The sequence below is a fragment of the Pantherophis guttatus genome, chromosome 2 (assembly GCF_059756535.1).
Source record: "Pantherophis guttatus breed Tessera chromosome 2, ASM5975653v1, whole genome shotgun sequence".
In the NCBI taxonomy this organism is placed as follows: domain Eukaryota; kingdom Metazoa; phylum Chordata; class Lepidosauria; order Squamata; family Colubridae; genus Pantherophis; species Pantherophis guttatus.
In genome coordinates, this window is record NC_142064.1 from 34,645,423 (window position 1) to 34,657,778 (window position 12,356).

Here is a 12,356-nt window from a genome sequence, read left to right on the forward strand (position 1 = left end):
TGCATCTTTGTGCTTGAAATCCCATCATTTTTAACATGGATTCCATTTCATAACACAACTGAAAAGGGCAATTGTTTCATTCTGCCACCCTCTTGATTTTTTTGATACTCTCTCCCATACAGATGACGCTGTCCTACAGGACATCATGTTGCTGCCAGACAAATTCCATCACACAAATCTCAATTTTAACTCCCTCCCTTGACTCCTTTCATTCATCACACTTACCAGTATTTTCTTCTATGCCCCATCAAAGCCACTGCTGCCCCCACCAAGTTCTGGGAACCCTGTAATGAAGATCTGCAATCTACTACCTTTGCAGCTAATCCACCACTGCTACTTAAAACATAATAGTATCTTTGAAACACATACTGTATACCTAGCAAATCTCTTACAGATAATTCTCATGTGGCAACCACAATTGGGAATGGCAACTTGGCCGTTAACTAAAGTGGTCACTAAGTAAAACTGCAGCTGTGCTTATGACCTTACTTTAGCTTTCCTTTGCTTTGCAGATCTGCAAAGGTTGTAAATGTGAGGACTGGTCATAAGTTTTTATCTCCATTGTAACTGCAAACAGTCACTAAATGAAGTGGTTGCTAAACAAGGACTACCTGTATGAAAAAAGGGTTCACTATAAGGTACCACCTAAAAATTAAAATTGTTCTTAGCAAAGCGAATGTTTTGGATAAACATACTGAATGTGCAAGTTTTGTTTCTGGTCTTTCTTAATAATTTTTGTGAGGGGTGTGAGGTGGTGGGTGGATGGGGGTATATGCAGTTATACAATTATATATTTGATTGTATTCTATGTTTATAGTACCCTGTTTCCCCCCAAATAAGACATCCCCTGATAATAAGCCCAATTGGGCTTTTGAGAGCATGGCAATAAGGCCAAGCGCTTATTTCAGGGTTCAAAAAAATATAAGAGAGTGTCTTATTTTCAGGCAAACACGGTATTTAAATGAAGGTTAGTCTGTTTCTTTCCCCATGTTATGCTTACCCAAGTGTATTCTCATCAAGCATTGGTTCAATAGTTCAGCAGTAATTTGTTTATATGGGACAAACTTCAAAGATTAAATGATATAAATACTGTACTTTATACTTGTGGCCTAAAACCTGCAAGGTTTCTTTTAACCTTATGGTTTTACTATTTTTTCAGATAGATATTATTTACAATGAAAAGTTCACACATTCAACCAGTAATCATAGACAAAGATGATATATTGAAAAATGCAGATTCCTGATATCCTTCAGATTCTTTAATTCCCTGTGAATGTTTGGGCTTTTGTCTTCTTTTGTTACATTTATGAGTGCAAGCAGATAATTTTGCAGCAACTAATCTAGAATACTTCTATGCAACAGATCCTCAGTGATTTTGTATCAACGGCTATTGATGACCTCTCCAAGGTCTGAAGTTTCTGGAATAGAAGCCGATCAGAAGGGTATATATTGTACAGTCCAACTTCCCTTAAACTCCCAGAGAAGAGAGATATAGGTGTTACATGCTGTGATGCCTCAGTGTATGGGGGTTTACATGATTTCCACACTTGGAGAGAGGTGGGGAAAGACATTTCTCTATTTTTTGCCTGGTGTATATTCCATATGGTTTGTGGTAAAGTATCTACCAGAATTAAAAGATAAGGTGAGAATGAATCAAACACAAAACTTACTTATTTTTAACTAATATTTCTCAAGACTCTCAGGACTTATCTTTGGTTACATTCAGGGGTGAAATCTAAATTTTTTCCCTACCAGTTCTGTGGGCGTGGCTTTGTGGTCGTGGCAGGGGAAGGATCTTGCAAAATCTCCATTCCCATCCCACTCCAGGTGAAGGATACTGCAACATCTCCATTCCCACCCCACTCTGGGGCCAGCCAGAGGGGGTATTTGCTGGTTCTCTGAACTACTCAAAATTTCCGCTACCGGTTCTCCGGAACCTGTTAGAACCTGCTGGATTTCACCCCTGGTTACATTAATATAGTATAAGGCTTATTCACCCTTTATCTGGTCAATAGATTATTAAAAAATTGAAAAATAGACCTGCAATTGTCATATGGATTTCAGCTGGACTAAACTGCTGAGTGTGAATCTATTGTAAGACTGGAGTTGTACAAGTTACACTTTGCTTATGTGCATTCATGCTTTGTTGTGTAGACCACAAATGGCTAGTTCATGCACTAAACACACTAAAGCAATGCCAAATAATTAAATTATAATTCAGTGTGATGCATAAAGCAGGTCTATTTTTCAATCTGTTGTGTTAAATGTAAACTGTTATTGTAAAAGACCAAATAATAATAACTGGAGACTATTTTGTCTTGTAGAGCCTATTATAACTTCAAGGAATATATTGTGAAGGAATTGTACAGCAGCTGTCTAAATTAAGTCAGAGACACTAACACAAACTTGTAGTTTTAACTACAAGTAGTAAACCCACACTTTACATGGACAGCAAGCAATCATAGTGTAGATTACCTCGTGCATGAGCCAGCACACTTCATTCAATCAACTATAACTATTGTACTGTATTGTATTGTATTGTGTCCATTGTACACTTTACTGTTCCAGCTACTAAATTTAATATCCTAACAATCTTCCTGTTAGAAAAACTTCTAAAAAGAACATTTGAGATGTCTTCACTTTAATAGGAAACAAATGTGATAGCAAGAAAGAGTATGTTGGTATTGTTCCTTAGACCAATTCCAGCCTCCTCTGACCTGGTGCCCATCCCAGATGATGGATACTTAATTGGTTGGAAGTTATAATTTCAAGATACTTGGAATACATCAAGAAAGGACAGACAGACTTTACATTCACTGAATGCACAACAGATGTCTGCAAGTTGGGGTTCCTTAATATTTACAGAAGGAGCCTGAATAGCTCTGCGGACAAGGCACTGTAATTTAACACCAGCTGTCTGCAATTAAAGTAAGTTTGAATCTTGCCAGGCTCAAGGTTGACTCAGCCTTCTATCCTTTCTAAGGTAGGTGAAATGAGGACCTAGTTTGTGGGGGCAATAAGCTGACTTTGTATAAAATATACAAAAGTATGAAGGCTATTGCTTAACACACTATAAGCCGCCCTGAGTCTCCGGAGAAGGGCGGCATATAAATCAAATTTTAAAAAAAAGAAGCCATTTCCACATACTGTGTTTTTATTTTTTCCAGTCCAACAAAATGTTAGAAGGTGATTTAAAAAGGGCCTAGAACTCTGTCCATGCATTATCCGGATAATTCACTGAAAACATTGCAGAAAATGACCACATTTTTGGTGAGACAGAAGAACCTGACAAAACAAAGTTGGAGCTTGACTTGGTTGGAGTACTTACAGTGCATCTGTATGGCCAGTGACTCCAAATGTTGCTGACTCCTCCTTTCCAAATCCTCCTTCTTTCCATCAGACACAGCCTATGACACCTGCTCTGCAATATCCCCCAAACACAAACAGGTTGTAACACTTATGTACCCATGCTGATTACAGGAAGTCCTTGACTTATCACCATAATAGAGCCCAACATTTCCATTGCTAAGCAAGCAGGCATTAAGTGAGTGTTGCCCCATTTTTACAACCTTTTTGGCAGAGTTGTTAGGCAAATCATGTCATTAAGCAAATCTGGCTTCTCCCATTGACTCTGCATGTCAGAAGCCAGCTGGGAAGAATATAAATGGTGATTGCATGACTCAGGGATGATGAAACTGTCATAAATACATGGCACTTGCCAAGTGCCTGAATTATGATCACGTGGCCATGGGAATGCTGTGAAAACTGTTCATAAGTCATTTTTCAGTGTGGTTATGCAGTAGTGGGTTTCAATTTAGTTTGCGACTGGTTCGCTCGGGCGCGTGTATGTGTGCACTCGTGCATGCATGCAATGCTTCTGCACATGTGCAGAAACATCCGGGTGGGTGGGCGGAGCCTCCCTCTGCTGCCACCAGTTTGCCCGATCCAGGGTGAACTGGTAGCAACCTACCACTGCGGTTATGACTTCAAACAATCATTAAACAAGTAGTTGTAAATTGAAGACTACCTGTAATCCCCAAGAAGATGCACACAGACACACACACACTGATTGATGTGTGCGTATGTGTGTGTGTATCTTCTTGGGGATTACACACACACTCATGCATGCTTACATTAATATATATGTGTGTGTGTGTGGGTGTGTATTTGTATGTGTATGTGTATGGATATGTGTACTTTTTTGAAAGTGGGCATCAGAATTTTATTTTTAAATGTGTGCCATTGTGTTCGCAGAAAAAAGTGACAATAAAGGTTATCTTATCTTATTATTACATAGAATTAAATGCAGACACTGCCCTGACTATTGCTGATAACAAAATTGGAAAGAATTTCCAAAGCCATGATACGCATGTTACTCTGCATTGAATTTTGGAAAGAAATTAGTTAATAGTCTCAGGATTGTGTTTACCTGATAGCAGAATAACTCAAAACTATGTAGTATTTGGTCTGGCAAGATAAGCCACCGCAACAACGACCAAGCTAAAAGATGAGCTGGATATGGCTCCAGCCTATGAAGAAAAAAAAGAAATCCAGAAAATAAGCCCCTCCTCCAGCATTCCAACGGAAGACCCCATTGGTCAGCAGTTTGAATGGCGTGGCTGCCCCTATTCCAAGGCTCAGCCTGTGGAATACCTCGTTGTCCCTTGACCTAGAGCGGAACTCTTCTCAAGGGCTTAGCTGAGGCCTGCTGGCTTGCCTTGCTTTGTTTTGCCCGGGACTCTACGCCTAGAAGGGGCCATTCATAGTACGATTCGAAACGGCCAGATGGATTTCTGTGTTTCCTTTCAGGCAATAAGATTAATAAAGTCCAACGTGATTTTCGGTTGCTGCTTATCCCTTTGACAGGCCGTTGATTTCAATGGGAAAAAGAACTCTGAGGTGGTGGGGGAGGGGAAATGCTGCCTCGCGGGCTACGGGGAGAACAGCGCCCTTTGCGGGGAGGGGCTGAGAGACACATTTTGCTTCTCCTCTCGGGCCTTCCAAAGGCGGCTAGAGGCGTCTCCGCTGACGGCGGGGGCTTCCTTCCAGGAACCGCTCCGAAACTTTGCTGACAGAAGGGAGCGCCACATAGCGCCCCGCCTGGCCACTCTCTGGGCCTCCGCCGACGGCCTTTCCTTTCTCGCGGGAAGGGTCGGGAGGCGCCTTTGCCCGAGAAGGGCAGCTGGTTGCGCTCCCCCTGCTGCCTGGGTAGAGGCTGTGGTCACTGTCTCTCCCTCTCAGTCCCAGCTCCGGGGCCTGCGCGCTGCGGCCTGCTCCGAGGATCCTCGGGCCTTTGGAGAGACTGACGGCCCCTCTGCCAGGGCCCGGCAACCGGCTGGGCGGGAGAGCGACTGGGCCGGGCCGGGTGGCGGCGCGCTGGTTCTTCGTCTTCTCCGCCCCAGGCTCATTACCAGCCCTTAATGAGACCCCTTTACTCCGTGACGTGCAACCGCTCCATCTCATTAAGGAAATCGCTCTTCAATGCTGATTATTTTATTTGCAGCCATAATTATATTTCTTTCGGCTAAATCACGGTTTAATCGAGCCCACATGGAGGGCAGCAGCGCTAATTACGGCGGGAGATGCGGTGGCGGTAGCTCGCCTCTTGGACTGCTCGGCTGAAGCAGAAGGCGACCGAGGCGGGGCCCGTCCAGGATGCCCAGGCGCTTCTCGCCACGGGGCGGGGGGCGAAGCCGGAGAAGAAGCGGTCGGGAAGAGGAGCGGGGGGGGGAAAGGGGGGCCTGAAGCACAACAACTTATTACTTCTAATTCCCCAACTGTCACCAAATCACCTGCACGAAACAAGAATCTAATTTGTTAAGCTGGCATTTCTGCAGATGGAAGATCGATTTTCTCTTTAGATTTCTCTAATTGAGTGAATATAGACGCCCCGAATTAGCCGCATTTGGGGGCTGGAGGGAAAGGAGAAGAGGAATGGAGGTGGGTGCGAAGGGAGAGAATAAAAGAACCGGGTGGCCGGGGAGAGTCAACAAAAATCATCCTGGCAAAATAAGGCATCGCCACCTCCCGACCTGCCCCCGCTCCCCCCAGTAATAAAGGAGGGCTCGAAGGCCCCTCGATTGAGTGACAATCATATTTGTGGCACTAACTGGGTTTTAAAAGAAAAGGTTAGGACGGCTGGCGAATGCTAACCAAGCGGCAAAGGGGAAGAGAGAGAGAGGGCTGATCGCTGAAATTGCTTACAGAATTACATTTGTTTTTCTTGTGATTTTATTAAAAGTCACTCCTCATCTCCAGAATGCGTGAAAATATCTACTTTCCACTCAGATACACCGCATTAACTTGTTGGAGGCGAATTTGTTTGTTTGTCTATTTTATTTCTTTGGCTAGATAAGATTGATGCAGTCTTATTAGCGCTATATCTAGTTATAGAAAGAGATAAGGATGAGATGTTTTCTTTTTATTCCAATTACGAGGCTTGTCACCTAACTGAATAACTGATATATGATTATTTATCCTGAGCAAATAGAAATCAGAAAAGCGGCCCAACTTAACACATACAAACAAAAATATGTATGTTTCTTATTATAGTCAACCCCGGTAATTGGCCAGATTAACAGGGTGGCGTTGAAGACAGAAAGAAGGGAAACTTAAACGCTCGCTGTCAAGCTGCAGATAAATATTTTTGCCGCAGTCGCGTCTGATCGCCGATTTAGTAGTGGGGAGGGGGGCATTTTAGAAATACAAGCGAGGGTGATTTGTTGTTCTGCTCAGGTTGGGCTATTGCCAAAAATTGAGAGTCCTGGATAAACTTCGCAATACCTGTTTGGCCAAAGTTGTTTGGCTTTCAAGTTATATTTGTGTGTGTGTTTGTGTGTATGCACAGACACGCAATCGGTTGAATTAAGCGAAATAGCATGTTTCTTTCAAGTGGGCCTACTGAGAAGAAGGAAGCCGCTAATCATACTGATGCAAATAAAATACGAACACCACCACTAATAAAAGTAGGGTTTGGAATTGTCTGATTTGGTTTGTGCTAGAACATTGGGGGTTTTTTTGAGATGAAAGCTGTCTCTTACTTCAGCAGCTTGCTCTCTCCCCCCACCCCACCCCAGGAAACCGATTGATGAGAAATTAATTGAAACGAGCCGGGCTCAAACACACCCTGGCGCACATAACTGGCGCCACGCCTCAGATTCTGCAAGCTGCGCTCTCTTTCTGCCTGCCTGGTCTATTTAGAAAGATACGTTTGCGGCATAAGAATCGGGGGGGGGGAGCAGGAAAGGGGGAGAAAGGAAAGGAGCCGGGCGGGGGCCGCGATCTCGCTCTCCTTTTGGGTGGGCGTCCTCCTCCATTGGAGCTTTTCTCTTTGTGGCCGTTTCAACTCTGGGCTCAGTGGTGAAAAAATACATCCCAGTTAGATCCTTCGATTGAACCGAAATGCGAACCGAGCCGGAGTTTTCAAGCCAATCAGTGATCTGAGAAGTGGCTTGCTGAAATCCCTTTTCCTCTCTGTCCCCCTTCCTTCTACCGTCTGATCCTCCAGAACAGACCAGGACCACCAGCTGCCTGCCCGCCTCGGTTCGTCGGCGGCTCTCCAGTCCAGGGAGGGCAGGAGGCGCAAAGAGCTGAAGGAGAGGCGCGACAGGCCTTCCGACCCGGGGTCTCTTACTATCGCCGCGGCAGCCTGTTCCACTCACGTGGCCGCGCCCCTCCTGCCTTCCTTTTCTAAAAGTGGGCCTGTAATTTACAAGGAATTAAAATTGATTCTTTTCATCAAGCACAGAAAATAGGAAAATGTGAGATCGTTAATTATTGAGGGAGGCGCTTTCTCATTAGAGGCAGCGCTGTTACAATTCAGCATTTAAATAACTGCAAAGTGAGAATAATAATTATTGTAAGAATTCACATTTCAGCCTTTAAAAGACGCACTGATTTTTTTTTTCTCAGTGATTTCGTCCCCTTCCAGGGAAAACACAAAAGATGACACTTGTCTTCCAAAAACCAAAAAAGAGAGGTCCAAAACCGGCTACTCGGGCTGGGATTTTTTCCCAATAGAATCTGGATATAGCGCGGAAATAGAATTCTGCAAATCTGTGCCCTTTATGCCTGTCTTTGAATCAAAGTAACAATGGACTGGGTTTTAATAATATTAGCAATAATATAAAATAAGGCAAAATAAAATAAAAGTTTTAAAAAAGCGATCCACTCCTTCTGAGCACGGAACATTTATAAACTGTACAGATTCTGCACACCAGGATTGCCACCAAGATGACAACGTCACGCTCTTCGAAGTTTCAGAACACGCATTTCTATTTGCCATTTCTGTTTCTCCGGCCCCCAACCCTCTGTGCCCCAGGTGGCGCGAGACTTGCCAAATCAGGACCCCGGTCGGTCCCTGTGATGCCGTTTGGTCCCCCTGAAGAAATCGGGAAGGGAGCGAGGAAAAACCAGGGGTGGTGGCGAGGTTAGAATTTCCCTGCACGGAGCCCTTTGGCAGGCACTCTGGTACGAAATTCAATCTCTATTTTTTATGAGAAGTAAACCGTCTAAATAAATTTTATTAGGGGCAACCAATATATTTTTCTAGTCGCTCCCTTTGTTCCAGCCCTACGTGTGTGTAACAATCTAAAACCTATTTATGGTGGGAAAACTTGCCGGATCCGTCATAGAAAACCCGTTTACTTTGCGGGGAAAGTGATTTTCCCAAGCACGCCCTTGTCATGGTGGAGATTTGGGGACCAGAGCGCTAAGCCGAGCCTTGTTAGGGACTTCACTTTGCCTGATCAGGTGGGAAATACCTTCCATTATCCACGGAATGGCCTGACTGGCACTTTTCTGGCTGCGGAGGGGCGGGAGTGGGGGGTGGATAAAGCGAGGGGCGATGGAAAGGAAAGCGGGGGGGGGGGGATGACGAGGGGCGGCCCGCGAGAGGCTTCTGTAAGTGCACCTCGGCTTCAACTCTGGCAGCATCAAATCTTCCTTGCCAAATCTTTGGATCGCAAAGCCGGAGAGGACCGCAGGGGGAGGAGGAACCGGGGCGAGTCTAACTCTGGCAACCCAAGCTGCCCTTTCGCCTTCTCCGCCTTAGAGCCCCTTCGTTCCTTCCCTTCCTTTTCTCTTTTCGCCTCCTTTTCTTTTTTTTTCCCTTTTCCCAACCCCTCGCCCCCGCGCTTTCAACTCTCGGAAGGAATGATTTAGTTTGTTTATCCTGCTATAAAAATCAAGAGCAATAGAAAAGTCATAAAAAGCAACGCGCCATCCATCACGCCGCAGCCTTGTTTTCCCGCGGCTCCTAAGCGAGATGGATCAGCCGCGGGCTTCGGCCCCCTTGTTAGCGCGCGGAGGGGCCTGCCCATTAACGATCACGCTTTTTATTTATCGACCTGGCAGCGGCCGAGCCCAGGATCAGTGGAGGGAGCCGAAGCGGGGGCTGGGGGGGGGGCAGCGTAGGAATACCCCGGAAGTTGGGATCGGGCCCCTAACTGAGAGGGAGGGTGGGTTGGGATCGGGTACAGAGAGCCGCCCTCCAAGGTGGGACGTGAGAAAAGAAGGTATGCGGGAAGCGAGTCGGCGGAACTCAGGGACACTTGCTTTCTCTCGGCTTCGGGCAATTTACCTTCAGGAGAGAAGGAAGGCCCGCAGTCAGTCTTTGCCCCCACAGGCTTAGTCCCACTCCCTTAAGAGAAGGAGGAGGGGGCTCTCCGTATAGAGGAAAGCGACCATCGCAGCCGTCTTGAGCCGCGGCTCCTGGTCTCAAACCGCGCCCGCAGGCTGGCGCCCCTGTAGCAGCATCCTGAGCCGAGAAGCCAGGCGCTTAGCGACCGGCGCATCCTTTGTCTCCGCCTCGAGGGCCAGGCAGAACCAACCTGCCCAAGACCCCCCCCACCCTTTCAACGACTGCCCACTGCGCCCGGTTTGTGGGAGACACTTGGGCGGCGAAGTGCCGCTGCCACCTCCCTCCCACAGAACCTTTTTTTGGCCTTTGGAGTCTTCAGCCCACAGGCTACGGGGTGAATCTCGCGGCCTCGCTCTTCCCCCCCCCTTCCTTTTTCTTTGGGTGCAAGCTTTCTTTGCACTAAATGAATAATCTTAATTGCATCACTTTCGAATTAAAAATCAATGTTAATCAAGCTAGAAGTAGGAAATATCAGTTTTCATTGTGCCTGGCCTAGTTGGCATTTCCCTCCTTTTGAGAGTAAGGAGGAGATTAAAAAAATCAAATAACTTTAAAAGGCCATTCTGTTCTGCTACAAATACAATTGAAACGGATTGTTTAGAAGCGGATCAGAAACGGTACAGAATTTTGCACTTAATTTCCTCCGTTATCTTTTACAATAAGGACCTCTTGCCTTGACAGCCAAGTCTAAACAGTAGTAAATTAGTACAAATTTATACTGATTTTACTCTAATAATCGTAATAAAAGCTTATAGATTTGGCACTAATTACATAAATGCCTAATGATCTTGAAAATTACTCTGGTTAGAAATATATTACTAATCTAAACTTTGTTGTTGGCTGGCTTTGAAAAATCAGAACATTAGAAATGGTTCGCTTCCCTTGTGCAAAGCACTTAAAATTGTTGGGATAGTTTAACATATTCAAGAAGAAAATAATGTTTTCGATTTATTTTTTTTTAAAAAAAACTTTATTTACTGCCTTCAATTGAGTTTGGAGAAGATGAACTTAGAAACTTTCACACCCGCCAAATGGACCGATGCCGGCCGGCATTTCTGGCGCTAGTTTTCTAAGCCAAACCGACAGCTGGAATTACATCTTGTTTTTAAATATACAAATATTTAATTCAAGGGGACTAAGATCATAGGAGGAGGGAGAGCGAAGAGGCATCCCGATTGGAGTATAAATTTCATCAGGGTTACGCTCCACTTTGTTCCAATCATCCCAGACTGTAGCTTTACCAAGTTTGAAGTGGTCGGATTAGAGACCCTTTAAATAAAGACATCCAGCAAGTCATCCCTCTCTGCAGTTGTGTGGGACCTCTTGGCCCCTCTTTCCCCCGGGCCCAAAAAGGTGGGAGAAGTGCCCACCAGAGGGCTCAAGGCCTCCCTGCGATGAGAAGGAGGCCAGGCACCCCTCCAGCCATTGGCGTTTCCCCCCCAAAATGCCCCTTTTATTGCCTTGGCTTTGTCAGTCATTTCCAATTAATTTGATCAGGAGGTCAGAAGAAGAAGAAGAAGAGGACGACGAGGACAAGGAGGAGGCGGGCGGGTTGTGGGGGAAGATTGTCCCTAATGCAGTCAATCAGTCGGGGGACCGAATTGGAAAGGGGGCTTTAAAAGCCCAGCCCGCGCGGCGTTCGGCTGGCGCGGCAGCGGCGGGTGCCGTGGCTGCGGGCGGGTGGAGCGGGGACTCTCTGGGTGCTGACATTTGCAGGCTGCCCTCCTGATTGGTCCCTTCGCTGAGCTGCTCACGGGTTCACTGAAGTGTTAAGCACCTCCCCGTCTCTCTAAAGGACATTATAATGCAAGAGACCCCCTTTTTAACCACACACCGAATTTTCTTTCATTTAGGCGATCTATATATAAATATATATCCATAAGCTGTGCGGAGGACCTAGATCTATTTTAACTTGCCCCCCTTTTTTTCTCATAAAAAAAATCAACAACCAACCGCTAAAATTTGGGGGGGAACAGCTTTCGCCCTGGAGCGGTGCGCGATGCTCTCACACGCCGACCTCCTGGACGCCCGGCTCGGTGAGTTGCCCCCAAGCTTTTTCCCCCCTTTTCCCCTGCTCCCTCTCCTCATCGCCAGCAGCCCAGGAAGAAACCGAGAGCAGGAAATTGACAATTTGTGCCTGATTTTACCTTAATGCGATCTAAATGGGCTAATTTCTTTAAAAGTAATTGTACTGTATTAAAGTTTAATTTGATTTAACATCGCCTCTTTTTTTTTTTAAAAAAAAAAACAACAACTATGGAATATGTAGATCTAAAAGCGCAATTGGGGGCCATTTCGCTTGGAGTTTTGCCCCCTCTTCCTCCTCCTCCTCTTCTTCCTCCTCCTGGTCTTCGCCTTGGTTGTTTTCTTTCTTTCTTTCTTTTTTATTTATTTTGTTTCCCTTAAGTTCTTGTTAAAGAATTGAAGACATAGATTGATTTATAATTTCAGGCATTTGTTGGGGTTTGGATAAATGGCTGTTGAGCCAAAGGAACTTACTTCTCGCTCGGGCGGGAAAGGGGCGGCCAGGGCCCCCATGCCGGGGCTCCTATTTAAGCGGGATGGTACTCGAGTTCCTTCCAAGTTGGCGGCTCCCTTCCTCCGGCGTGCCCGGGGCAGGATCCCGGCTCCGGCGCTCGGGGAAGGCTGCCGCCTTGCCCGCCTTTAGTGGATCCGACGCTGAAGCGTGGTGGGCCGCTGCTTTGCCTCCGCAGGA

General features: G+C 45.8%; 1 long non-coding RNA gene across 1 annotated transcript; it reads right to left on the reverse strand.

Moving 5' to 3' along the window:
* Nucleotides 1-1,252: 1,252 nt before the first annotated feature.
* On the reverse strand, nt 1,253-4,649 carry LOC117679098 (uncharacterized). The gene is made up of 3 exons (XR_004595274.2): nt 4,430-4,649; nt 3,329-3,421; nt 1,253-1,621 (listed from the first exon to the last, which is right to left on the reverse strand). It is a non-coding gene; the product is annotated as an uncharacterized LOC117679098 (long non-coding RNA).
* Nucleotides 4,650-12,356: the final 7,707 nt, after the last annotated feature.